Source organism: Cucurbita moschata, unplaced genomic scaffold (genome assembly GCF_002738365.1).
Source record: "Cucurbita moschata cultivar Rifu unplaced genomic scaffold, Cmos_1.0 Cmo_Scf00095, whole genome shotgun sequence".
In the NCBI taxonomy this organism is placed as follows: Eukaryota; Viridiplantae; Streptophyta; class Magnoliopsida; order Cucurbitales; family Cucurbitaceae; genus Cucurbita; species Cucurbita moschata.
Window position 1 is genome coordinate 55,957 of NW_019268611.1, and position 27,985 is coordinate 83,941.

Consider the following 27,985-nt stretch of genomic DNA (forward strand, 5'->3'; position numbering starts at 1 on the left):
TGGTTCATCAACGTGCAGAACGTAGCTGGGGCGTTTGTCAAGTCAAAGGGCATTACTAGGAATTCAAAGGCCTTATATCTTGTTACGCATGTCGTCTTGGGTTCGTCCCCTTCGGCAATACGTACTTGATAATATCCTGATTGTAAGTCAAACTTCATGAAGTACTTGGCCCCGTGAAGTAGGTCGAACAAGTCGGATATTATCGGCAGATGATATTTGTTGCGTACCGTCACCTTGTTAAAGGCTCTATAGTCTATGCACAGACGCAACGTCCCATCCTTCTTCTTTTGGAACAGTACGGGGGCTCCATAAGGTGCCTTTGTCGGGCGAATGAATCCCGCCTTCAGCAACTCGTCCAGTTGTTTCCTCAATTCGGCTAGCTCGGGCGGAGTCATCCAGTATGCGTTCTTCGCTGGCGGCTTAACCCCGGGGAGGAGTTCGATTTCGTGGTCAATGCCTCGACGAGGTGGTAGTGTTTGTGGTAGACTCTCTGGCATTATGTCGGTATAGCTGTCTAGTACTTCCTTGATTTCCTCTAGGACAGTCTCTTCGGTGGTTGCTTCTTCTATCAATGGTATGGCCATGAATGTAGGTTCCTCTCGTGCGAGTCCCCTTTTCAGCTGTATGGCCGAGATCATTCAAAGATACTTGGTTGCTTGATGCTTGCAGGTATTACTGTGGGGTTATGGCCAGTGATCACCAAGCATTTTGCCAATGGCATTGGGATGACCTTGTGTTCTAGGAGGAACTCCATCCCAAGTACCACGTCGAAGTCGTCCATGCGAACCACGACAAGGTCTAGCTCTCCAGTCCAATCCCCTATTTTGAAGGGGACTCCTTTGGAAACTCCCACAATAGGCAAGGCCTCGGAGTTGACAGCTTTCATTTTCCCCGGGTCTTTTCCTATGGTGAGTCCCAATCTTCTGGCTTCTTGATCGGCAATGAAGGTGTGGGTTGCTCCAGAGTCTATCAGAGTGCTCTTGCTCGGTTGAGAGTTTATTGTGGCATCTACGAACATGAGCCCTTTCTCTATTATCTCCTTGTCCTTCTCTCCTGTACCCCTGATATCAAGCATCAGGGTTGAGAACTGTCTGACTTAGTCCCGTATGTTTCCAGTGTGTTTCAGGGCTATTATTTACTCTCTCTTGAGGTCCTCCCATGAGTCAATGGTGCACAATCCATCCTCGATGTCTTTCACCTTCGTACGCCACCACAGTTTGGCGTCGTCTATGAGATACATCGCGGCTACAGTCACCTTCTTGTCGTCAGTACAAGCCGTTGTGGCTTTGAAGTACTGTTCGACGTCAAAGATGAAGTTCTCCAACTCTTTGGCGTCCCGATTCCCTTTGAAGGCTCTAGGGTCTGGGAACCTTAGTTTGTTGGATCCTGCACTAGTTTGTCCAGCCGTGACGCCTTCCACGGCTTTCATGGTAACTTCAATTCGAGTGCTCATTCTCATCACTAGAAAGAGGGCTTGAACCTCCAACATTGTGGTTAACAGCCACAAACTCTAACCAACTAAGCTATTCCAACAAATTCTAACCAACTAAGCTATTCCAACAAACTCTAACCAACTAAGCTATTCCAACCAATCATGTCTTATAATCCAAGACTAGTATTAGTTAATATTGTCTACTTTCCTTCTCGCACACTTTATTATGACCAACCGTTGGTTGATATTGTCTACTTTCGTTCCTTATGTATCATTTGTTGAACACATCTCTTTGTGGGAACTCTCACACTTTAACACAACTAAGTAGGGTGGAGGGTATTTACTTTGTGTTTCTTGGGACCATGAGACCAACCGTTGGTTGATATTGTCTACTTTCGTTCCTTATGTATCATTTCTTGAACACCAACTCTCTGTGGGAACTCTCACACTTTAACACAAAGCAAAGCAAAGCAAAGTTGATTGAAAAATTTAGGGAGAAGCACCAACCCCAACTGAGTTATTCCAGCCAATCATTTGTTACAATCCAAGATCACCATTAGTTGATATTGTCTACTTTCATTCGTTACGTCTCATTATCTCCCTCACGGTTTTAAACCGTATCTACTAGGGAGAGGTTTTCAGACCCTTATAAGAAATGTTTCTTCACCTCTTTAATCAATGTGGGATCTCACTATCGACCCCTTCTAATGGTCAAGTGTCCTCACTGACACATCGTCTAGTGACTAGCTTTGATATCATTTGTAAAAGTCCAAGCGTAATGCTAACAGACATTGTCCATTTTTGCCCATTAGGTATTGTCATCAGCCTCACAGTTTTGAAACGCGCCTATAGGGAAGAGGTTTTAGCACCCTTATTAGGATTGTTTCGTTCCTCTCTCCAACAGCTAGTAGATATTATCTATTTTAATCCGTTACGTATCGTCATCAGCCTCACAGTATTAAAACACGTCTACTAGGGAGACGTTTACACACCCATATACGGAATGCCAAATTCCCTCTCAAACTAATCTTGGAACGCATGGTAAGTTCTGGTCCTTGTAAGATGGTGTGGGTTAAAATCCCACTTTTGACATCTCATATTATTGTTAGGCAAAAAGCGAGCCAAAGTAGATAATATTTACTTAGGGTCGAAAGCTTAACAAATGATAAGAACTTAGTAGATTCCAAGTGTCAAAACAAGGTTGAGTTAGTTCTCGTCACGAGACCATCACAAACCAACGTTGATTGAAAATTTGTACTAGAGAGAAGCACCAGACACAATTATAAGGTATGCTTCATTCTCATCACTAGAAAGAGGGCTTGAACCTCCAACATTGTGGTTAACAGCACAAACTCTAACCAACTAAGCTATTCCAACAAATTCTAACCAACTAAGCTATTCCAACAAACTCTAACCAACTAAGCTATTCCAACCAATCATCTCTTATAATCCAAGACTAGTATTAGTTAATATTGTCTACTTTCCTTCTCGCACACTTTATTATGACCAACCGTTGGTTGATATTGTCTACTTTCGTTCCTTATGTATCATTTGTTGAACACATCTCTTTGTGGGAACTCTCACACTTTAACACAACTAAGTAGGGTGGAGGGTATTTACTTTGTGTTTCTTGGGACCAATGAACTAAGTAAAGTGGAGGGTATTTACTTTGTGTTTCTTGGGACCATGAGACCAACCGTTGGTTGATATTGTCTACTTTCGTTCCTTATGTATCATTTGTTGAACACCAACTCTCTGTGGGAACTCTCACACTTTAACACAACTAAGTAGGGTGGAGGGTATTTACTTTGTGTTTCTTGGGACCAATGAACTAAGTAAAGTGGAGGGTATTTACTTTGTGTTTCTTGGGACCATGAACTAAATAGGGTGGAGGGTATTTAGTCAATCTATTTCTAAAATTTTCAACTTTTTCCCCTAAATCATTTTCCTAAATTTATTCCTAAAATTCCTAAATCATTTTCCTAAATTTATTCTTAAAATTCCTAAATCATTTTCCTAAATTTATTCCTAAAATCCTAAATCATTTTCTTAACATAAATATAGTCACTCATGCAATGGTTGGGCTTAACCCTATTAGGCTAATGATGATATTTTAACACTCCCGTCAGTACTAGTTCTCATTCGCTGCACCACAGCGAAAGCTCTCATATGGGCAAGTATTCAGCTCTTTTGTAGACAAGTCTACTACTTCCACATGCTTTGTTTTGCCATGAAACATCGAATTTTCTACTAGACAAATCACAGATTGGTTGTTGCATTGAAGTGGTATCGAATAGTCAACTTTCTGGTGCCAATCTTTCATCAGAAGTTTCAGCCATGTACATTTTTGAGCTGCTCCCGCCGCTGCTCTGTACTCTGCTTCTCTAGTTGACAATGATACAGTTGGTTGTCTTTTGTTACACCAATAAATTGTTGTCGAACTGAGCTTGAACACATACCTGGTGCTTGATCTTCGAGTATCGTGATATCGATTGACATATCTCAAGGTCCATCGAGCCGCATTCAAATGAGGCTTCTTTAGACTTCACAGATACTGACTAAGGACTCCAACTTCCTTTTCGAATCCATTTGTTTGGTTCATGTAGATCTCCTGGTCCAACTCTCTATGCAAGAAAATATTCTTCATATCCATTTGCCAAAATTTTCAATCTTTATTTACCGCAAGTACTGAAGGAACTTGTACAATAATGATCTTTGCCACTGGACTAAATGTTTCATCATAGTCTAGTCCATATTGTTGAGAGAACCTTTGATCTACAGTCTGAGTTTTGTATCTCACGATTGATCCATCCGGGGTATACTTATTTTGTAAATCCACTTGCAAAAGATAGATTTAACATCTCTTGATCTTGACACTAATTCCCAAGTTTGATTTTGCTCCAGGGCTATAATTTCTTCCTCCATCACTTTTTGCCAAACCGAGTTTTGTGACACATCCTTATATATCTCTGGCTTATTAACTTCGTCTTTTACAATAGTTGTGTTGGCATACTCTAGACATGGCTTTTGGATTATTTCTAATTGTCTTAGTTGTTGAGGTGCCCTTTGTTTTTCACTAGGTTCGCTTGGTTGAGTCACTTCTTGTTCACCAACACTAGCATCACTTGAATCTTTAGGCACATCAACACTTTAGCAAATGTGTACCGTTTGTTCCACCATCTTTTGTGGAAGAATCTCTTCAGTTTTCTCTCCTGTCAGAAGAATTTCTTCAATTTGCTCAAGGCCTGGTAATACTTCCTTCTCTGAGGGACACCCCTCTTCCATTGCACCACTTTGATTGTCAATTATGTGGTTAGGGTATCCTGAATCAATGATCCAATCATTCTCATAATCGATATGGTCTCCCATCATCGCCATGAGTGCTAGCTCATCTTCTTCTATGGCATACAATACCTCTACATCCCATTCCTCCTCCATCTCCCTGTTGGAGGATGCCACATTGCTTTCGATAGATTTTTTCTTAGACCAACAATCTCTAGACATGTGGCCCTTCTTCCAGCAATTGTAGCGAATGCCTCTAAATCTCTTCCCATGAGAGTTATTGTTATCATTCTTCTAAGCTCTCCCTGGTTGTACAGTTCCTCAGTGACTTCTTCTTTTGTCACCATTGTATCCACGTTTGGTAGACGACCTATTATTGCTCAAATTTTCACTTGTGTAGAGTGCTTCTTCTTCACCCTTCAATGGGATGCCTCCTATTTGTTTAGCTATGGCTTCTTGGCTGGCTAAAAAATTTTTAAACTCTACAAGTGATGGTTAAGTGGATCATCCTTGTACAACAATAATAAAGCTTCTCTATTCTGGTCGCAATCTGTGGATTATAATCCTCTTCATTCAAGATTCTACAATGGCAGACTTCGGGTCCAGTTCAGTAATTTCCCGATAGATCGACTTGACCTTGTGGAAGTACTGAGCAATCGTCATGTCACGTTGTGAAATTGACAACAACTCATTCTCCAGAAGTTGTAGCCTCGTATCGTTCTTCTTTGAGAACAACATCACAATCGTGTCCCATACTTCTTTTGGTGTCTTGTCATCCCAAATATGCTCTAACATCTCTTCTCTGATTGTGGTCGTCTGCCTGCTTTGATTCTCCATTTGCGCAAGGCACCGTTAGAATCATCCTCTAGCGGCATAGTTTCACACCCGCCAACGATCTCCTAAAGATCATGTCCTTGTAAATAGGACATCATGCAAGTTGCCCACGTGTTGTAGTTGTTGTTGTTGAGTTTTTTTATCCTCCAATGATTTGGAAATCACCCATCGTGTTGGCTATACCTCAGTAATACTAAACAAGCTCTTTCGACACAAGACTTGTAGAGTCACAGACTACTCACGACACAAAATAAACTCACTCACTACTAATCTCAAGAAATTGTTTCTAATGTGGAAGATCAGGCAGAGTTGCAACCACAATGCATACTAAGAATTCCAAGCGATCAGATAACCCACACTAACTTGGCTCTGATACCAGATTGTTGAACACAACTCTCTATAGGAAACACTCGCACACTTTATTAAGATCAATCGAGAAGAGATTTACAAAACACTCTATAGACTACTACTTTGTATTGCTTGGGATTTATGAACTAAGTATGGTTCGAACAACGGTACAAAATAGAATAGAATAGAATAAATAATAATAAAATCGTAAATAATACCATCTCTCCACTAATACAACCAAACTTCTTCCACAACTGTCTCAACACCTCCTCCAATTGTCAAACAATTCTAAAAAAACAAAAAAAAAATGGTAAATTTCCATGAGAGAGATGTTGTTATTCTTGGAAAAGAAAAAAAAAATAAAACAGAATGAAAAAAAACGTCAGATTTGAGAAAAACGAAAATGGCCTTCACCCGTAGAAAATGAAAATGGCCTTCACCGGTAGGCGTAGATTTACTGAAGAGGGGTGTGGTTGTAATGGTACACATTAAATCATTCCTTTTAGTTTATCCTAAATTTCATTCTAGGAAATCACAACCAATTATATCTAAAATCTTGACTTCACAATTATTTAGGTCAATAATTTTGTATGAATTATGGTAAATCATTAGCTAAATGATGATTAAATTAGAAACTAATACTATCTATGAATGTAAATCAAGAATAAAATAATAATAATAATAAAGAAACAGTAAAGATTCGGAAAGAAAGATCCATTAGAATACAAGGAAGAAAAATACAGAGAATCCAAAATTGAAACAAGAAAACAAAAATATAGAAACATGAAAGATTTGGGGAAGAAGAATCCATTAGAATATAGAGAATAAAAATAGGCAGGAGAAAGGCCTAACAAAATCAAAAGAAAAAAAAAAAGGAAAATACATAATACTATTAACAACAAAATAAAACAAAAAAAAATTAAGAGTAAAGAACTGATTAAAAATTGGCTAATAATAAATGTGAAAGATTTGGAAGTAAGAGAAAATATTTCTGAACACAAATTAAAAGATAAAGGGAGGTACATGTACACACAAAGAAAATGGAAGATCAGATTAAATATCAATAAGAAAATGAAAGATCATAAATATTAGACGGCAACAAAAAAATGAAAGATCAGAAATATCATAAGGCAACAAATATTAAAAGATAAGGAGAGTACATATAGAAAATGAAAGGTCAAATTAAATATCAAATGGCAAGAAAGCACGAAATACTGTCACTTCAAATAATAACATCAAATTCTTAAGATGGTAATACTAGAAAATGAAATCTTAATAAAAATAGAGTTATATATATATATATTATATAGATGGATGTTATAACCGTTCCAAGACTTTACTCATACAAAGTCTTTAATGCTCGCATGAAGTCTAGCACATGAACCATTGTAAGAGTTAGAAAGTTGAACGGGAAATTGATATCATGGATTCATATAGGTTGACTTGAATACAAAGGACAAAATCGAACTTTCATTAAGGATAAATTGATAACACTCGCCTAAGCTAATCAGGTAAGTGAACTTACTATAGGATAGGCTAAAAATTGTATAAATTATGATGATGTATGAACTGTGTCGGACGATGTCATATGATAGTATGTGATGATGTATGAGTTATGACGATGTATGATGTCGTATACTAGTATATGATGATGTACGAGTGTATGATAATGTATGAGTTATGATGTTTGATGATGTGCATAGTATATATATATTTCGATGAATGACGTATTTGATATGCTTGATGCACTTTATGGAAATATGATGAGTATGATGATTGCATGATGTTTTACCTTAATATGATGAGTATGATGATTGCATGATGTTTTACCTTAATATGATGATGTTTTCCATATTGAGCATGTTATATGATGATGAGTGCCATATTGCATCATGTCATTAGATCGACATAGGACACAACTCTAAGAGCATGAAAATGATATTAATATAAATATCCATGAGTATGTATTACCTAGATTAACAAAGAGATGAGACTAGAAGGTTGTGTCAGAAGAGACATTATGATGGATTTAGAGGGACCTCATGCATATTGTATAATCATAAGCATAGGGCTACTTCCTTTAGAGATGATGAGTGCGGATGCGCACAGTATGATGATGAGTGCGAATGTGCACGAGCACAAATGCACACAGATGAGGGTGTTCATGAGGTGCATGACACTATGGAGTTTCGCTGACCTCTGGACGTCGCTACGGATTAGCTTGACTAGAGGGACAAAAGGTGTGCGAGCACCCTGAAGATTCACACTCACACGTGTGAATTGTGTGTAGGGAAGTACTACACATCCAATTTGTCGAGGCACCCCTTAAGATGATTAGAGATATGTCCTTAAATCATGATTGCATGTGTTTGCATTTGCATGGCCCCCTATAGTGCGGCCACTTACTGAGTATTCTTTGAAATACTCAGGCCGTGTGCCACATCATTTTCCAGGTGAAGACAAGGCGCACTTGTATGGAGGATGGCGGTATCACGAGTAGAGACTGTGACACGTGCATAGAGTAGACTCATTTAAATTTCTAGTTTAAGTTAGAATTTGCATTTCATTGTTTTAAATTATTTTGTATTTGTTTTTATTTTTTCTAAATTTAAGTATTTCGTATTTAAACACAACCATGACTCATATAAGAGTTATAAGCATGAAACTTTAGTAGAGACTCTGAGTATGTGGAAATTTAGGGTCGGTGGAGGGGTACTAAATATAGTAAATCTATTCCAAAAATTTCTCAACATTTTCCTAAAATACCTAAATCATTTTCCTAAATTTATTCCTAAAATCAATTATTTTCTTAACAGAAATATAGTCACTCAATGGTTGGGCTTAACCCTATTGGGCTAGTGATGATATTTTAACTTCGTTATCAACCTCACAGTTTTAAACCGAATCTACTATGGATAGGTTTTCAGACCCTTGCAAGAAACGTTTCTTCACCTCTCTAATGGATCTGGGATCTCACTATCAACCCCTTCTGAATGCCAAAAGTCCTCACTGGCACATCGCCTATGTTTCTTCACCTCTCTAATCGATCTGGGATCTCACTATCAACACCTTCTGATGCCAAAAGTCCTCGCTGGCACATCGCATAGTGACTAGCTATGATTTCATTTGTAAAAGTCCAAGCCCACTGCTAAAGTCCAAGCCCACTGCTAGTAGACATTGTTAATTCTTGCCTAGTACGTATTGTCATGAGTCTCACAGTTTTAAAACGTACATATTAGGGAGAGGTTTTCGCACCATTATTAGGATTGTTTCGTTCCTCTCTCCAACAGCCAATAGATATTATCTACTTTAATCCGTTACGCATCGTCGTTCTCTCTAATCGATCTGGGATCTCACTATCAACTCCTTCTGAATGCCAAGAGTCCTCACTAGCACATCGCCTAGTGACTAGCTCTGATTTCATTTGTAAAAGTCCAAGCCCACTGCTAGCAGACATTGTTCATTCTTGCTCAGTAGGTATTGCCATGAGTCTCACAATTTTAAAACGCGCCTATTAGGGAGAGGTTTTTGCACCATTATTAGGATTGTTTCGTTCCTCTCTCCAACAGCCAATAGATATTATCTACTTTAATCCGTTACGCATCGTTCCTCTCTCCAACAACCAATAGATATTATCTTTTTTAATCCGTTACGCATCGTCATTCTCTCTAATCGATCTGGGATCTCACTATCAACTCCTTCTGAATGCCAAGAGTCCTCACTGGCACGTCGCCTAGTAACTAGCTCTGATTTCATTTGTTGTGCCAAGTAACTAGCTCTGATTTCATTTGTTGTGCAAAGTAACTAGCTCTGATTTCATTTGTAAAAGTCCAAGCCCACTGCTAGCAGTTATTGTTCATGATCTGGGATCTCACTATCAACTACTTCTGAATGCCAAGAGTCCTCACTGGCACATCGCCTAGTAACTAGCTCTGATTTCATTTGTAAAAGTCCAAGCCCACTGCTAACAGACATTGTTCATTCTTGCCTAGGAGGTATTGCCATGAGTCTCACAGTTTTAAAACGCGCCTATTAGGGAGAAGTTTTCGCACCCTTATTAGGATTGTTTCGTTCCTCTCTCCAACAGCAAGTAGATATTATCTATTTTAATCCGTTACGTATCGTCGTCAGCCTCACAATTTTAAAACGCGTCTACTTGGGAGACGTTTACACACCCGTATACGGAATGATAAATTCCCCTCCCAAAACAATCAAGGAATGCACAATTAGTAGTCAGGATGGTCGAGTGGTCTAAGGCGCTAGACTCAAGTTCTGGTCCACGTAAGAGGGCGTGGGTTCAAATCCCACTTCTGACATATCCATTCATGTTTATTATTAGGCAAAACTCGTGCCAAAGTGGATAATATCTACTAACAACCGTTATGGGATTGTGTTGAAATTTTCAACGCTAAGAAATGTTACTCGTTCCGTGGTGGATATCAATTGAACTCAGCATTTCATTTTAAAAGTGTCAAAACATTATTGTTTAGTTAGTTCTCGTTCACGAGACCATCACAAAATCGATGTTGATTGAAAATTTCTACTAGGGAGGAGAAGCACCAAACACAATTATAAGGCATGGCTTCATTCACAACATCGCTAAGAGAAGGGCTTGAACCTCCAACCTTGTGGTTAACAGCCACACGCTCTAACCAACTGAGCTATTCCAACCAATCATTTGCTACAATCCAAGACCACCATTAGTTGATATTATCTGATTTCGTTCTTTACGTCTCGGTATCTCCCTCACGGTTTTAAACTGTATCTACTATGGATAGGTTTTCAGACACTTGTAAGAAATATTTCTTCACCTCTCTAATCGATGTGGGATCTCACTATCGACCCTTTCTGAGTGCCAAGCGTTCTCACTGGCACATCGCCTAGTGACTAGCTCTGTGTTCATTTGTAAAAGTCCAAGCCCACTGCCAGCATACATTGTTCATCCTTGCCCAGTAGGTATTGCCATGAGCCTCACAGTTTTAAAACGCGCCTATTAGGGAGAGGTTTTCGCACCCTTATTAGGATTGTTTCGTTCCTCTCTCCAACATCCAGTAGATATTATCTATTTTAATTCGTTACGTATCGTCGTCAGCCTCACAGTTTTTAAACGCGTCTACTTGGGAGACGTTTACACCCATATACTGAATGATAAATTCCCCTCCCAAACCAATCCAGGAATGCACAATTAGTGGTCAGGATGGCCGAGTGGTCTAAGGCGCCAGACTCAAGTTCTGGTCCTCGTAAGAGGGCGTGGGTTCAAATCCCACTTCTGACATCCATCCATGTTTATTGTTAGGCAAAACTCGTGCCAAAGTGGATAATATCTACTAACAACCGTTATGGGATTGTGTTGAAATTTACAACGCTAAGAAATGGAACTCGTTCCGTGGTGGATATCAATTGAACTCAGCATTTCATTTTAAAAGTGTCAAAACATGATTGTTTAGTTAGTTCTCGTTCATGAGACCATCACAAATCGATGTTGATTGTTTAGTTTAGTTAACAGCCACACGCTCTAACCAACTAAGCTATTCCAACCAATCATTTGCTACAATCCAAGACCACCATTTGTTGATATTGTCTGATTTTGTTCTTTACGTCTCGGTATCTCCCTCACGGTTTTAAACTGTATCTACTATGGATAGGTTTTCAGACACTTGTAAGAAATATTTCTTCACCTCTCTAATCGATGTGGCATCTCACTATCGACCCTTTCTGAGTGCCAAGCGTCCTCACTGGCACATCGCCTAGTGACTAGCTCTGTGTTCATTTGTAAAAGTCCAAGCCCACTGCCAGCATACATTGTTCATCCTTGCCCAGTAGGTATTGCCATGAGCCTCACAATTTTAAAACGCGCCTATTAGGGAGAGGTTTTCGCACCCTTATTAGGATTGTTTCGTTCCTCTCTCCAACATCCAGTAGATATTATCTATTTTAATCCGTTACCTATCGTCGTCATTCTCACAGTTTTTAAACGCGTCTACTTGGGAGACGTTTACACACCCATATACGGAATGATAAATTCCCCTCCCAAACCAATCCAGGAATGCACAATTAGTGGTCAGGATGGCCGAGTGGTCTAAGGCGCCAGACTCAAGTTCTGGTCCTCGTAAGAGGGTGTGGGTTCAAATCCCACTTCTGACATCCATCCATGTTTATTGTTAGGCAAAACTCGTGCCTAAGTGGATAATATCTACTAACAACCGTTATGGGATTGTGTCGAAATTTTCAACGCTAAGAAATGGAACTCGTTCTGTGTGGTGGATATCAATTGTGAACTCAGCACTGCTTTTTAAAAGTGTCAAAACATGATAGTTTAGTTAGTTCTCGTTCACGAGACCATCACAAATCGATGTTGATTGAAAATTTCTACTAGGGAGGAGAAGCACCAAACACAATTATAAGGCATGCTTCATTCACAACATCGCTAAGAGAAGGGCTTGAACCTCCGCCCTTGTGGTTAACAGCCACACGCTCTAACCAACTGAGCTATTCCAACCAATCATTTGCTACAATCCAAGACCACCATTTGTTGATATTATCTGATTTCGTTCTTTACGTCTCGGTATCTCCCTCACGGTTTTAAACTGTATCTACTATGGATAGGTTTTCAGACACTTGTAAGAAATATTTCTTCACCTCTCTAATCGATGTGGGATCTCACTATCGACCCTTTCTGAGTGCCAAGCGTCCTCACTGGCACATCGCCTAGTGACTAGCTCTGTGTTCATTTGTAAAAGTCCAAGCCCACTGCCAGCATACATTGTTCATCCTTGCCCAGTAGGTATTGCCATGAGCCTCACAATTTTAAAACGCGCCTATTAGGGAGAGGTTTTCGCACCCTTATTAGGATTGTTTCGTTCCTCTCTCCAACATCCAGTAGATATTATCTATTTTAATCCGTTACCTATCGTCGTCATTCTCACAGTTTTTAAACGCGTCTACTTGGGAGACGTTTACACACCCATATACGGAATGATAAATTCCCCTCCCAAACCAATCCAGGAATGCACAATTAGTGGTCAGGATGGCCGAGTGGTCTAAGGCGCCAGACTCAAGTTCTGGTCCTCGTAAGAGGGCGTGGGTTCAAATCCCACTTCTGACATCCATCCATGTTTATTGTTAGGCAAAACTCGTGCCTAAGTGGATAATATCTACTAACAACCGTTATGGGATTGTGTCGAAATTTTCAACGCTAAGAAATGGAACTCGTTCTGTGGTGTGGATATCAATTGTGAACTCAGCACTGCTTTTTAAAAGTGTCAAAACATGATAGTTTAGTTAGTTCTCGTACACGAGACCATCACAAATCGATGTTGATTGAAAATTTCTACCGGGAAAGAGAAGAACCAAACACAATTATAAGGCATGCTTCATTCACACATCGCTAAAAGGAGGGCTTGAACCTCCAACCTTGTGGTTAACAGCCACACGCTCTAACGAACTGAGCTATTCCAGCCAATCATTCGCTACAATCCAAGACCACCGTTAGTTGATATTGTCTGCTTTCGTTCGTTACGTCTCGGTATCTCCCTAACGGTTTTAAACTGAATCTACTATGGATAAGTTTTCAGACCCTTGCAAGAAATGTTTCTTCACCTCTCTAATCGATGTGGGGTCTCACTATCGATCCCTTCTGAGTGCAAAGCGTCCTCACTGGCACATCGCCTAGTGACTAGCTCTGATTTCATTTCTAAAAGTCTAAGCCCACTGCCAGCAGACATTGTTCATCCTTGCCCAGTAGGTATATCAATGAGCCTCACAGTTTTAAAACGCGCCTATTAGGGAGAGGTTTTCGCATCCTTATTAGGATTGTTTCGTTCCTCTCTCCAACAGCCAATAGATATTATCTATTTTAATCCGTTACGTATCGTCGTCAGCCTCACAGTTTTTAAACGCGTCTACTTGGTTGACGTTTACACACCCATATACGGAATGATAAATTCCCCTCCCAAACCAATCCAGGAATGCACAATTAGTAGTCAGGATGGCCGAGTGGTTTAAGGCGCCAGACTCAAGTTCTGGTCCTTGTAAGAGGGCATGGGTTCAAATCCCACTTCTGACATCCATCCATGTTTATTGTTAGGCAAAACTCGTGCCTAAGTGGATAATATCTACTAACAACCGTTATGGGATTGTGTCGAAATTTTCAACGCTAAGAAATGGAACTCGTTCTGTGGTGTGGATATCAATTGTGAACTCAGCACTGCTTTTTAAAAGTGTCAAAACATGATAGTTTAGTTAGTTCTCGTACACGAGACCATCACAAATCGATGTTGATTGAAAATTTCTACCAGGGAAGAGAAGAACCAAACACAATTATAAGGCATGCTTCATTCACACATCGCTAAAAGGAGGGCTTGAACCTCCAACCTTGTGGTTAACAGCCACACGCTCTAACGAACTGAGCTATTCCAGCCAATCATTCGCTACAATCCAAGACCACCGTTAGTTGATATTGTCTGCTTTCGTTCGTTACGTCTCGGTATCTCCCTAACGGTTTTAAACCGAATCTACTATGGATAAGTTTTCAGACCCTTGCAAGAAATGTTTCTTCACCTCTCTAATCGATGTGGGGTCTCACTATCGATCCCTTCTGAGTGCAAAGCGTCCTCACTGGCACATCGCCTAGTGACTAGCTCTGATTTCATTTCTAAAAGTCTAAGCCCACTGCCAGCAGACATTGTTCATCCTTGCCCAGTAGGTATATCAATGAGCCTCACAGTTTTAAAACGCGCCTATTAGGGAGAGGTTTTCGCATCCTTATTAGGATTGTTTCGTTCCTCTCTCCAACAACCAATAGATATTATCTTTTTTAATCCGTTACGTATCGTCGTCAGCCTCATAGTTTTTAAACGCGTCTACTTGGTTGACGTTTACACACCCATATACGGAATGATAAATTCCCCTCCCAAACCAATCCAGGAATGCACAATTAGTAGTCAGGATGGCCGAGTAGTTAAGTTCTGGTCCTTGTAAGAGGGCATGGGTTCAAATCCCACTTCTGACATCCATCCATGTTTATTGTTAGGCAAAACTCGTGCCAAAGTGGATAATATCTACTAACAGTTCCGTGGTGGATATCAATTGTGAACTCAGCACTGCTTTTTAAAAGTGTCAAAACATGATTGTTTAGTTAGCTCTCGTACACGAGACCTTCACAAATAGGTGTTGATTGAAAATTTCTACCAGGGAGGAAGAAGCACCAAACACAATTATAAGGCATACTTCATTCACACATCGCTAGAAGGAGTGCTTGAACCTTTGACCTTGTGGTTAACAGCCACACGCTCACTTCATTCACACATCGCTAGAAGGAGTGCTTGAACCTTTGACCTTGTGGTTAACAGCCACACGCTCTAACCAACTAAGCTATTCCAGCCAATCATTTTGAACCTTTGACCTTGTGGTTAACAGCCACACGCTCTAACCAACTAAGCTATTCCAGCCAATCATTTGCTACAATCCAAGACCACCGTTACTTGATATTGTCTTCTTTCGTTCGTTACGTCTCGGTAAGACCACCGTTACTTGATATTGTCTTCTTTCGTTCGTTACGTCTCGGTATCTCCCTCACAGTTTTAAACTGAATCTAGTATGGATAGGTTATCAGACCCTTGCAAGAAATGTTACTTCACTTCTCTAATCGATGTGGGATCTCACTATCGACCCCTTGTGAGTGCCAAGAGTCCTCACTGGCACATCGCCTAGTGACTAGCTCTGAGTTCATGTTTATTGGTAGGCAAAACTCATTCCAAAGTGGATAATATCTACTAACAACCGTTATGGAATTGAATTGTGTAGAAATTTTCAACGCTAGTAAATGGAACTGGTTTCATGGTGGATATCAATTGTGAACTCAGCACTGCTTTTTAAAAGTTTCAAAACATGATTGTTTAGTTAGTTCTCGTACACGAGACCATCACAAATCGATGTTGATTGAAAATTTCTACCAGGGAAGAGAAGAACCAAACACAATTATAAGGCTTGCTTCATTCACACATCGCTAGGAGGGCTTGAGAACCTCCCACCTTGTGGTTGCTCTAACCAACTGAGCTATTCCAGCCAATCATTTGCTACAATCCAAGACCACCATTAGTTGATATTGTCTGCTTTCGTTCGTTACGTCTCAGTATCTCCCTAACGGTTTTAAACTGAATCTACTATGGATAGGTTTTCAGACCCTTGCAAGAAATGTTTCTTCACCTCTTTAATCGATGTGGGATCTCACTATCGATCCCTTCTGAGTGCCAAGCGTCCTCGCTGGCACATCGCCTAGTGGGTAGCTCTTATTTCATTTGTAAAATTCCAAACCCACTGCCAGCAGACATCGTTCATTCTTGCCCAGTAGGTATATCAATGAGCCTCACAGTTTTAAAACGCGCCTATTAGGGAGAGGTTTTCGATTGTGAACATTAAAAGCGTCAAAACATGATTGTTTTGTCAGTTCTCGTATATGAGACCATCCCAAATCGATGTTGATTGAAAATTTGTACCAGGGAGAAGTACCAAACACAATTATAAGGCACGCTTCATTCACACATCGCTAGAAGGTGGGCTTGAACCTCCAACCTGGTGCAAACTGAGCTATTCCAGCCAATATTTTGTTACAATCCAAGACCACCGTTAGTTGATATTGTCTGCTTTCGTTCGTTACGCCTCAGTATCTCTCACGGTTTTAAACTGAATCTACTATGGATAGGTTTTCAGACCCTTGTAAGAAATGTTTCTTTACCTCTCTAGTCGATGTGGGATCTCACTATCGACCCCTTCTGAGTGCCAAGTGACACAATCGCACTTTCGAAGGCAGCGGACTAGCGATTGTGCGGCACTCACCCTCCAGCGGCAAGTGAGTTAAGCCAATTTGTTCTTGCGTCGCCTACGGCCAAGCGACGTACGGTCGAGCCACTAGCCTCGGTTTTAAAAGAAGGTTTTAGAAAACGAGGAGAGAGAGAGATTTTAGAAAGAGAGATTTTAGAAAGAGACGTTATATAAGCAAGCAAGAGAAAGATAACAACGGCTTAGCATATATAACCTTGGGTAGGGAGAAGTTGACGACTAGTCATATCCCCCTATAGTACATTCTGGGCCATTTTAGTTTTAGCAAGCCTAGACATGATATTTTTGAGGTGTCATACGCTCTAGAATTACAAAAGGAAAATCACTAGAATGCAAAGACATGATAAGGGCTTGGCTTGTCATGGGCATGCGGCCATGGGCAACATGCCCTGGACAAGCATGACCGTGACATCCTCCCCCACCTAATTGGTTGACGTCCCTGTCAACCGACTACTTTCATACCTTGCGATGTGGGTGGCGGCGGAGTTCAGATCTTCGGCGCGTTCCCAGCTTGTTTCCTCTGTAGGGAGATTCTTCCATTTGATAAGGAATTCACGAATCGTCCGTACAGGTCTTCCTATCTTCCTAACCCTGTCGACTAGGATCTCTTCCACTTCCTTTGTTTCTTTTTGCTGCAGATCGATGTTCAGTCTTGTGGTTGCATTTCGTTGGTCGTCGTCTGGATCAGGGTGATAGGGCTTCAAGTTGCTCACATGAATGACGGGGTGGATTTTCATCCATGTGGGTAGTGCAACTCGGTAGGAGGTAGCCCCGATCTTTTTAAGGACTTCAACCGGGCCTTCATATTTACGAACTAGTCTTTGGTCCTTTCGGCTACGAAATCTGATCTGTTCTGGTCTCAGCTTGATAAGGACTTGATCTCCTGCACGGAATTGAAGGGGGCGACGCTTCTTGTCCGCCCATTTCTTCATATGCTTGGAAGCCTTCTCTAAATATGCCCGGGCTATATCTGTCGTCTGCTTCCATTCTCTTGTAAAGTTGTGAGCTTGAGGGTTTTTTCCTGCATAAGGATAATCAATAATATGGGGTAAGGCCGGTTGTCGTCCACTTACAATTTCGAAGGGACTCTTCCCTGTAGACGAGCTTGTTTGACAATTGAAGCAAAATTGGGCGACATCTAACAATTGTATCCAGTTCTTTTGGCGAGCATCGACGAAGTGACGTAAGTATTCTTCGAGCAAGCAATTGAACCGTTCTATCTGTGCATCGGTTTGAGGGTGATAACTCGAGGAGATGTTTAAGGTTGTTCCCAAGAAAGCGAATAAATCAGTCCAGAATGTCCCAATGAATCTACCATCCCTATCACTGATGATGCTCGATGGAATGCCCGATAGCTTTACAACGTGTTTGAAAAATAGTTGGGCTGTGAGTTCCGCCGAGCATAATTTGGGAGTGGGGATGAATGTCGCATATTTTGAGAACCGGTCTACAATAACCAAGATGGCGTCATATTCCCCGACTTTTGGGCGGTGTGTTATGAAGTCCAGAGATACACTTTCCCAGGGTCTTGTTGGCACGGGTAGAGGTTCCAAGAGTCCAAAGACTTTGGCTTTCTCGACCTTATCCTGTTGGCAGATGAGGCACGTCTTGGTGTATTGCATGATGTCGTCTCGCATATTTGGCCAAAAGTACCCCTTCTTTATTAGGGCGTATGTTCTTTGCCACCCAGGGTGTCCGGCCCATAAGGTATCATGACATTTCTGAATGAGCTTCTTCCTCAGTTCCCCCGTTCTTGGGACGTACAATCTGTTTCCTTTGGTTATCAGGAGGTCCCCCTCAACCCAAAACTGTCGTGTCTTTCCAGCCTTAGCTAGTTCGACAACAGCTTTGGCCGATGGGTCTTTGTGTAAATGTTCCTTGATGATGTCGCGTATCGATCCATCGATCTTACTTGAATGAATATGGGCTAACATGCACAGGGCCGCATGTTCGCCCTTCCGACTCAGCGCGTCGGCTGCTTGATTACTCTTTCCTGCTTTGTGTTCGAACTTGAAGTCGAATTCGGCCAACGACTCCTGCCACCGGGCTTGTTTTGCTGTTAATTTTGGTTGATCAAAGAAGTGGCAAGTGGCGCTGTTATCCGTCTTCACTACGAATTGTGATCCTAAGAGATACTGTCTCCAGACTCAAAGGCAATGGACTACAGCCAGCATTTCTTTCTCGGAGACAGTGTATCTTCGCTCGGCATCGTTGAGCTTTCGACTTTCATAAGCGATGGGGTGGCCTTCTTGAATAAGGACCCCACCTAGAGCAAAGTCGGAAGCATCGGTTTCTACTTCAAATGGCTTTGTGACGTCTACCAACCCGAGGACAGGACCCCTCGTCATGGTTGTTTTCAGATTTTCAAAGGCCATTTGACAATCATTCGACCACGACCAAGGGTGGTCTTTCTTCAACAGCTCTGTCAATGGGGCGGCTCGTCGTGAAAACCCTTCGACGAACCGCCTATAGTAGTTGGCTAGTCCTAAGAAGGACCGCAACTCAGATACGGAAGTAGGAACCTTCCATTCTTGGATAGCTTTTATCTTGTCGCTATCCATACTAATTTGTCCACATCTGACGACATGTCCAAGGAAGTTGATGCATGTTTGTGCGAATGCACATTTCTCCTTCTTCACATACAGCTGGTTCTGCCGGAGCTTGTCAAACACTAGCTTTAAGTGCACTTTGTGTTCCTCGAGGGTTGTGCTGTAAACAACAATGTCGTCGAGGTATACTATGACGAACTGATCCAGGTATTCGTAGAAAACCTGGTTCATCAACGTGCAGAACGTAGCTGGGGCGTTTGTCAAGTCAAAGGGCATTACTAGGAATTCAAAGGCCCCATATCTTGTTACGCACGTCGTCTTGGGTTCGTCCCCTTCGGCAATACGTACTTGATAATATCCTGATCGTAAGTCCAACTTCGTGAAGTACTTGGCCCCGTGAAGTTTGTCGAACAAGTCGGATATTATCGGCAGAGGATATTTGTTGCGTACCGTCACCTTGTTTAAGGCTCTATAGTCTATGCACAGACGTAACGTCCCATTCTTCTTCTTCTGGAACAGTACGGGGGCTCCATAAGGTGCCTTTGTCGGGCGAATGAATCCCGCCTTCAGCAACTCGTCCAGTTGTTTCCTTAATTCGGCTAGCTCGGGCGAAGCCATCCGGTATGCGTTCTTCGCTGGCTGCTTAACCCCGGGGAGGAGTTCGATTTCGTGGTCAATGCCTCGACGAGGTGGTAGTGTTTGTTGTAGACTCTCTGGCATTATGTCGGTATAGCTGTCTAGTACTTCCTTGATTTCCTCTAGGACAGTCTCTTCGGTGGTTGCTTCTTCTATCAGTGGTATGACCATGAATGTAGGTTCCTCTCGTGCGAGTTCCCTTTTCAGCTGTATGGCCGAGATCATTCAAAGATACTTGGTTGCTTGATGCTTGCAGGTATTACTATGGGGTTACGGTCGGTGATCACCAAGCATTTTGCCAATGGCATTGGGATGACCTTGTGTTCTAGGAGGAACTCCATCCCAAGTACCACGTCGAAGTCGTCCATGCGAACCATGACAAGGTCTAGCTCTCCAGTCCAATCCCCTATTTTGAAGGGGACTCCTTTAGAAACTCCCACAATAGGCAAGGCCTCGGAGTTGACAACTTTCATTTTCCCCGGGTCTTTTCCTATGGTGAGTCCCAATCTTCTGGCTTCTTTATCGGCAATGAAGTTGTGGGTTGCTCCAGAGTCTATCAGAGTGCTCTTGCTCGGTTGAGAGTTTATTGTGGCATCTACGAACATGAGCCCTTTCTCTATTATCTCCTTCGGTTCGACTTTCCGTTGGAGGGCTGACAAGAATTTGACTGCGCCCATTCGGGGGTTGTCGCGATCTTCCTTCTTGTCTAGCAAAGTCTCGACCCTTGCCTCATTGCTCTCTTGAATGGACACTTGGAGAGTAGTGAGAGAGGCCCGATGAGAACAGTAGGATACCTTGTGGGGGCCTTTACACAGTATGCATTGCAAAGGCGTCGTCGGGTGGTTCTTTTGATGGTAAGGCCCTCGAGATGTCCCCGCTTGATTGTTTTGAGGAGGTCTATCCGTCCATCCACTCGGTCTGTTGGGGCTTCCATTTCGATGGCCTGGTGTTCTGTATGGTTTGCCCCCATTTGTTGGGGCTGGTGTCGCTCTTCTTTGGGATCCTGCTTCGTTCCCACAGTCAACGAGTCTCTCGGCACAGGCCATTGCGGCAGCTAGGGTTTGGACCCTGTTCTCATGTATCTTTGTTTTGGCTCATGGCTGTAGACCATTTATAAAGAAGAACACCTTGTCCTTCTCTGCTGTTCCCCTGATATCCAGCATCAGGGTTGAGAACTGTCTGACGTAGTCTCGTATGTTTCCAGTGTGTTTCAGGGCTACTATTTTCTCCATTCCTATATGCCCTGCGTTTTTGGGGAGGAATTGTTCCCTCAACTCTCTCTTGAGGTCCTCCCATGAGTCAATGGTGCACAATCCATCCTCGATGTCTTGCACCTTCGTACGCCACCACAGTTTGGCATCGTCTATGAGATACATCGCGGCTACAGTCACCTTCTTGTCGTCGGTACAAGCGGTTGTGGCTTTGAAGTACTGTTCGACGTCAAAGATGAAGTTCTCCAACTCTTTGGCGTCCCGATTCCCTTTGAAGGCTCTAGGGTCTAGGAACCTTAGTTTGTTGGATCCTGCACTAGTTTGTCCAGCCGTGACGCCTTCCACGGCTTTCATGGTAACTTCAATTCGAGTGCTCATGGCGGCCATCCTTTCTTGGAGGTCATCGACTGTTGTTCTGAATTAATCAGCCAGTCAATTGAACAAACTCATCATTGTGTTTTGTAGTACTTCGAACTCTTCGCCACGTCCCTCTTTGTGTGCGACAGAGCTATGCGGACTATCAGACGGTTTTGGGCTGCTCGTAGGAGCAACTCTTTCTTCGAGCGAGGTCACTCGAAACATCAGTTCTGCGATTGGCAACCCATCCAGGCGGTTGCCCATTGCATCGACTTGGACGACTTTCTCACTCAGTTCGGTCACCCGTGTTTCCAGGAAACGGAGTGTGTCAGGGACTTCTTTGAGGAACAGCATTTCCTCCTCTATTAGCATAAGCCGGTCGGCTTGTGCTTTGGGTGTCGACTTTGTCGTCGACATGATCTCGGTCTGTATGACGTTACGGAGCTAACAAAGCTCTGATACCACTTGACACAATCGCACTTTCAAAGGCAGCGGACTAGCGATTGTGCGGCACTCACTCTCCAGCGGCAAGTGAGTTAAGCCAATTTGTTCTTGCGTCGCCTACGGCCAAGCGACATACGGTCGAGCCTCTAGCCTCGGTTTTAAAAGAAGGTTTTAGAAAACGAGGAGAGAGAGAGATTTTAGAAAGAGACGTTATATAAGCAAGCAAGAGAAAGATAACAACGGCTTAGCATATATAACCTTGGGTAGGGAGAAGTTGACGACTAGTCATATCTCCCTATAGTACATTCTGGGCCATTTTAGTTCTGGCAGGCCGAGACATGATATTTTTGAGGTGTCATACGCTCTATTATTACAAAAGGAAAAACACTAGAATGCAAAGACATGACAAGGGTTTGGCTTGTCATGGGCATGCGGCCATGGGCAACATGCCCTGGACAAGCATGACCGTGACACCAAGCGTCCTCACTGGCACATCGCCTAGTGACTAGCTCTGATTTCATTTTTAAAAGTTCAAGCCCACTGCTACCAGACATTGTTTATTCTTGCCCAGTAGGTATTGTCATGGGCCTCACAGTTTTAAAACGCGCCTATTAGGGAGAGGTTTTCGCACCCTTATTAGGATTGTTTCGTTCCTCTCTCCAACAGCCAGTAGATATTATCTATTTTAATCCGTTACGTATCGTAGTCAGCCTCACAGTTTTAAAACGTGTCTACTTGGGAGACGTTTACACACCCATATACGGAATGATAAATTCCCCTCCCAAACCAATCAAGGAATGCACGATTAGTAGTCAGGATGGTCGAGTGGTCTAAGGCGCCAGACTCAAGTTTTGGTCCTCGCAAGAGGGCATGGGTTCAAATCCCACTTTTGACATCCATCCATGTTATTTTGGAACTCGGTGGTGGATATCAATTGTGAACTCAGCACTGCTTTTAAAAAGTGTCAATACATGATTGTTTAGTTAGTTCTCGTGGAGACCATCACAAATCGATGTTGATTGAAAATTTATACCAGGGAGAAGAAGCAGCAAACACAATTATAAGGCACGCTTCATTCACACATCGCTAGAAGGAGGGCTTGAACCTCTATCTTTATGGTTAACAACCACACGCTCTAACCAACTGAGCTATTCCAACCAATCATTTTCTATAATCCAAGACCACCATTAGTTGATATTGTCTGATTTCATTCGTTACGTCTCGGTATCTCCCTCACGGTTTTAAACTGTATCTACTATGGATAGGTTTTCAGACACTTGCAAGAAATGTTTCTTCACCTCTCTAATCGATGTGGGATCTCAGTATCGATCCCTTCTGAGTGCCAAGCATCCTCACTAGCACATCGCCTAGTGACTAGCTCTTATTTCATTTGTAAAATTCCAAACCCACTGCCAGCAGACATTGTTCATTCTTGGCCAGTAGGTATTGCCATGGACCTCACAGTTTTAAAACGCGCCTATTAGGGAGAGGTTTTCGAACCCTTATTAGGATTGTTTCGTTATTAGGATTGTTTCGTTTCTCTCTCCAACAGCCAGTAGATATTAACAGTTTTAAAACGTGTCAGCCAAGTTCTGGTCCTCGTAAGAGGGCGTGGGTTCAAATCCCACTTCTGACCTCCATCGATGTTTATTGGTTAGGCAAAACTCGTGGCAAAGTGGATAATATCTACTACCACCGTTATGGGCTCGTGTCTAACTTTTCAACGCTAAGAAATGGAACTCGTTCCGTGGTGGATATCAATTGTGAACATTAAAAGCGTCAAAACATGATTGTTTTGTCAGTTCTCGTATATGAGACCATCCCAAATCGATGTTGATTGAAAATTTGTACCAGGGAGAAGTACCAAACACAAATATTAATGCACGCTTGATTCACACATCGCTAGAAGGAGGGCTTGAACCTCCAACCTGGTGCAAACTGAGCTATTCCAACCAATATTTTATTACAATCCAAGACCATCGTTAGTTGATATTGTCTACTTTCGTTCGTTACGTCTCGGTATCTCTCACGGTTTTAAACCGAATCTACTATGGATAGGTTTTCAGACCCTTGCAAGAAATGTTTCTTTACCTCTCTAGTCGATGTGGGATCTCACTATCGACCCCTTCTGAGTGCCAAACGTCCTCACTGGCACATCGCCTAGTGACTAGCTCTGATTTCATTTTTAAAAGTCCAAGCCCACTGCTACCAGACATTGTTCATTCTTGCCCAGTAGGTATTGCCATGGGCCTCACAGTTTTAAAACGCGCCTATTAGGGAGAGGTTTTCGCACCCTTATTAGGATTGTTTCGTTCCTCTCTCCAACAGCCAGTAGATATTATCTATTTTAATCCGTTACATACCGTAGTCAGCCTCACAGTTTTAAAACGCGTCTACTTGGGAGACGTTTACACACCCATATACGGAATGATAAATTCCCCTCCCAAACCAATCCATGAATGCACAATTAGTAGTCAGGATGGCCGAGTGGTCTAAGGCGCCAGATTCAAGTTCTGGTCCTCGTAAGAGGGCGTGGGTTCAAATCCCACTTCTGACATCCATCCATGTTTATTGTTAGGCAAAACTCGTGGCAAAGTGGTTAATATCTACTACCTCCGTTTATGGACTTGTGTCGAACTTTTCAACGCTAAGAAATAGACCTCGTTCCGTGGTAGATTCCGTGGTAGATATGAATAGTGAACTCACCACTACACTTTAAAAGTTTCAAAATATGATTGTTTAGTTAGTTCTCAAAATATGATTGTTTAGTTAGTTCTCAAAATATGATTGTTTAGTTAGTTCTCGTACAAAGACCATCACAAATCGATGTTGATTGAAAATTTGTACAAGGGAGAAGCACCAAGCACAATTATAATGCATGCCTCAGTTTTTAAATGCCCCTACCAGGGAAAGGTTCTCGTCAATTTGAGTGAGGCCTCCATTGGCGAGTACTCTGCTGCACTTCGATGCCAAGGTAGTAGTTGAGTGCGCCGAGGTCGCTCATTTTGAAGGCTTTCACATTTCCCTGTTTAATCTTCCAAGAACTTTCATGTTGCCTCTAGTGATTATGAGATCATCGACGTACACTTCCACGATCAGCCACTGCTCGCCTTGGTCGCGCGTCTACATCCCATGCTTAGAGGCACAATGCTTGAACTTGAGCGATAACAGGGTACTGTCGAGCTTCTTGTTCCAGGCTCGTAGTGCTTGTCGAAACCCGTAGAGCGCCTTGTGCAAGTGCAGTACCTTGCCGGAGTTGTCGTTATCGATGAAGCAAGGTGGTTGTCGGACGTAGACGGTCTCCTTCAGCTCTTCGTTGAGGGAAGCTGACTTCACGTTCATGTGGTGGACCTTCCAGGAGTGATGTCCCTCGATCGCCAGCAACAGGCGAACAGATTTCAACCTTTCCACCGGCGAACACCTCTTCGAAGTCCACCCCTTGCTTCTGGACGTAGTCGTTCACCACCAGACGGGCCTTGTGCTTCAAAACTTCTCCCTCTTCGTTATGCTTTAGCTTGAATACCATGGCTCGGTGTCCTTACGGCATATCCTCTAAACAACACATCTTATTGTCAGTGATGGACGTCATCACTTCCTGCATTGCCTTCAGCCAGCTCCTCTAAACAACACATCTTATTGTCAGTGATGGACGTCATCACTTCCTGCATTGCCTTCAGCCAGCATGGGTTGTTCTCTACTTCGGCGAAAGAGTTCGGTTCATCTGCGCTGATGGCATGCAATTTGACACCTTTTCTTCGAGCTCGCGTGCCGCCAGTCCCAGTGGTTCACCTTCTCCTAGTAGGTCTTCAATAATCCGCTACCTAGCCGTTAGACCATCATCGTGATCGACATCTAGCGTTAAATCCATAGTACGTGGTGTTGCGAACTCCACTAGTTCAAGGGGCGCATTAAGAGTTGTGCTCGGTGTTTGTGTAGACGTGCCTAGTGCAATTGTTAGCAGCGGTGATAGTGCCTGGTGTTGTGCTCCTTCTCCCGGCTCGGTGACGAAGTACTCCACTGTGAATTGTTCTGGGTTTTGGTCTGCCACGACCACGTCGTTCCACTACCATAAGGTGTTCTCATCAAAGACAATATTGCGTGACACGTGAGCTCGTTCCCCGGTAGGATCATAAAGCCTTTATGTCTTGCTCCCAGGTTCATAGCTGATGAAGATGACCTTCAGCCTTATCCCCTTTAGACTTCGAACTTCCTTTCCTAATCCTCTTATTTGTTAGACTGATTGAACTCCTTTTCCAGTATTCCTCTAAGCTCCTCAAATAGCAGACATTAGTGTCCCCTCGCTCCTCCATGATTAGTAAGTCGATCCTTCACAAGTTGTTCGTAACCAGAGTTGGGTCAATTTACCGTTTTTTACCCCTAAAGTTACTTCTTGTTCGTTAAGTCCCACTGATCCTCTAATGAACAATTGGTTTGTGGTTCAACCACCAAACCGAATCCCTAAAGACCTAGACTCAGTACTTAAGGGAACAACCTCTCTACTATCCCTCAAAGCGGGTAGAAATGAATTCTATCTTGCACCCTATGTCCCCAGATATTCACCCAGTCTTACCCTTGAAATGGGAGGCTTATTGAGTCGGCGAATTCAAGCAACTCTTACCCATGCAAATCTAAGGATAATTCTTAATAAACAGAAGTTCATAGTTAGCTCAAGATTAAGGCTGAGTTACCTTCGTCATTGAGTGAAAAAATCAGTCTCAACAGTAAACGGCATCATAAAGTGAGAGTGATTTTCTTCATTGTCCGATCTTATGCAATACTCATCGCATAGGATGCCCCCACTCACATGTCTCCACATGTACAATTTAGTGATCACATTGTTTATCTCATATATAAAAGTGGACCGCATCCATAGTATCCTCAGAATAAGGTACTCAGCTTTATCCCTATAGTATACATCATTTTGACTATATACTTGAACTTGATCCACTCTTATGTCTCTACATATAGTTCAAGTAATCATACTATAGCCAGAGTGTTCTTAGTTTATTGGATTTAGATTAATGATCGTAAAATTCACATTATTCAATAACAATCTTTGCTGAATAAACATCAATAATAACTTTATTGAAAACAGAATATGTTTTTATTTACAAACTATGAGTTTTAGGACATAAAACCCAACAAACAAATGGTTTTGTGTTTGGGCCGTAATTTCTAGGTAGATTGGAGTGGGCTACAGATTGAGCTTGGAACTTGGGGGCTGAGGATGGAGCCGTGGGTTTGAAACATGAATCCAAATCCGAATAACTGGCTCATCAACTTATCTTCTTCACCCGAATACAGATCGAAAATCCTTGCGATTCCCTTCTCTTTTTCCCAGTGAGAATACTAATGATTCCAATGACATTCTTTCATGCCTCCACAAGGGTTTGCCTTTTGGAGGTTAGTACAACACTTTCAAAATACCGGTTGGGAGGTTTGAGCATAGAGAAATTTAAAGGGTTTAGGGAATAGTTTTGAATATGAAATAAATGCCTAGCCTGAAATCGCGTGATTTCGAGCTATATTAAATGCTGTTTTTTTTTTTCAAAAACAAATTGTTATAGTCATAACTTCTCATAAATGTTGGGTTTTATGAGAACTCACTCCAGGTCTTGAACAAGGGGCCCCACCCTCTCATTGGTCTGAGAGGAATTCGGTTTACTGGTTGGACCACAAACCAATTATTCATAAGAGGATCAGTGGGACATAAGGAACAAAAAGTAACTTCATGGGTAAAACGGTAAATTGACCCAGCTCTAGTTACGAACAACCTGTGAAGGATCAACTTACTAATCATGGTTATACAAATGGACAGAAATATATCTATAGTGAGGGGAGTGCAACTACTAGGCTATAGTGGAGTGTCCTAGTTGTTAACGAATGTTGGTTAACAAAGTTAATGAGTTTAACCGGTTAATCTTGAAATGTTGGAGCCCATGATCTATAGGTCCATTAGGTCCATCTGCTAGCTTATATCGGAATAAACCATAGAACAGTGTGACGAGTGAGTTTAAAGTGTTTGAATTCAAATTAGGGAATATATGCTACAT

General features: G+C 42.1%; 12 non-coding genes across 12 annotated transcripts; 7 read left to right on the forward strand and 5 right to left on the reverse strand.

Moving 5' to 3' along the window:
- Window positions 1–10,128: 10,128 nt before the first annotated feature.
- TRNAL-CAA lies at window positions 10,129–10,212 on the forward strand. The gene has a single exon. It is a non-coding gene; the product is annotated as a tRNA-Leu (tRNA).
- A 281-nt stretch (window positions 10,213–10,493) lies between these two features.
- Window positions 10,494–10,567, reverse strand: TRNAN-GUU. Its single transcript has one exon. It is a non-coding gene; the product is annotated as a tRNA-Asn (tRNA).
- Window positions 10,568–11,087: 520 nt separating this feature from the next.
- On the forward strand, window positions 11,088–11,171 carry TRNAL-CAA. Its single transcript has one exon. It is a non-coding gene; the product is annotated as a tRNA-Leu (tRNA).
- A 785-nt stretch (window positions 11,172–11,956) lies between these two features.
- Window positions 11,957–12,040, forward strand: TRNAL-CAA. The gene has a single exon. It is a non-coding gene; the product is annotated as a tRNA-Leu (tRNA).
- Window positions 12,041–12,321: 281 nt separating this feature from the next.
- TRNAN-GUU lies at window positions 12,322–12,395 on the reverse strand. Its single transcript has one exon. It is a non-coding gene; the product is annotated as a tRNA-Asn (tRNA).
- Window positions 12,396–12,917: 522 nt separating this feature from the next.
- Window positions 12,918–13,001, forward strand: TRNAL-CAA. Its single transcript has one exon. It is a non-coding gene; the product is annotated as a tRNA-Leu (tRNA).
- A 280-nt stretch (window positions 13,002–13,281) lies between these two features.
- Window positions 13,282–13,355, reverse strand: TRNAN-GUU. The gene has a single exon. It is a non-coding gene; the product is annotated as a tRNA-Asn (tRNA).
- A 522-nt stretch (window positions 13,356–13,877) lies between these two features.
- Window positions 13,878–13,961, forward strand: TRNAL-CAA. Its single transcript has one exon. It is a non-coding gene; the product is annotated as a tRNA-Leu (tRNA).
- A 280-nt stretch (window positions 13,962–14,241) lies between these two features.
- Window positions 14,242–14,315, reverse strand: TRNAN-GUU. The gene has a single exon. It is a non-coding gene; the product is annotated as a tRNA-Asn (tRNA).
- An 889-nt stretch (window positions 14,316–15,204) lies between these two features.
- TRNAN-GUU lies at window positions 15,205–15,278 on the reverse strand. Its single transcript has one exon. It is a non-coding gene; the product is annotated as a tRNA-Asn (tRNA).
- A 7,465-nt stretch (window positions 15,279–22,743) lies between these two features.
- Window positions 22,744–22,827, forward strand: TRNAL-CAA. Its single transcript has one exon. It is a non-coding gene; the product is annotated as a tRNA-Leu (tRNA).
- Window positions 22,828–24,405: 1,578 nt separating this feature from the next.
- TRNAL-CAA lies at window positions 24,406–24,489 on the forward strand. The gene has a single exon. It is a non-coding gene; the product is annotated as a tRNA-Leu (tRNA).
- The last annotated feature ends 3,496 nt before the right edge of the window (window positions 24,490–27,985 follow it).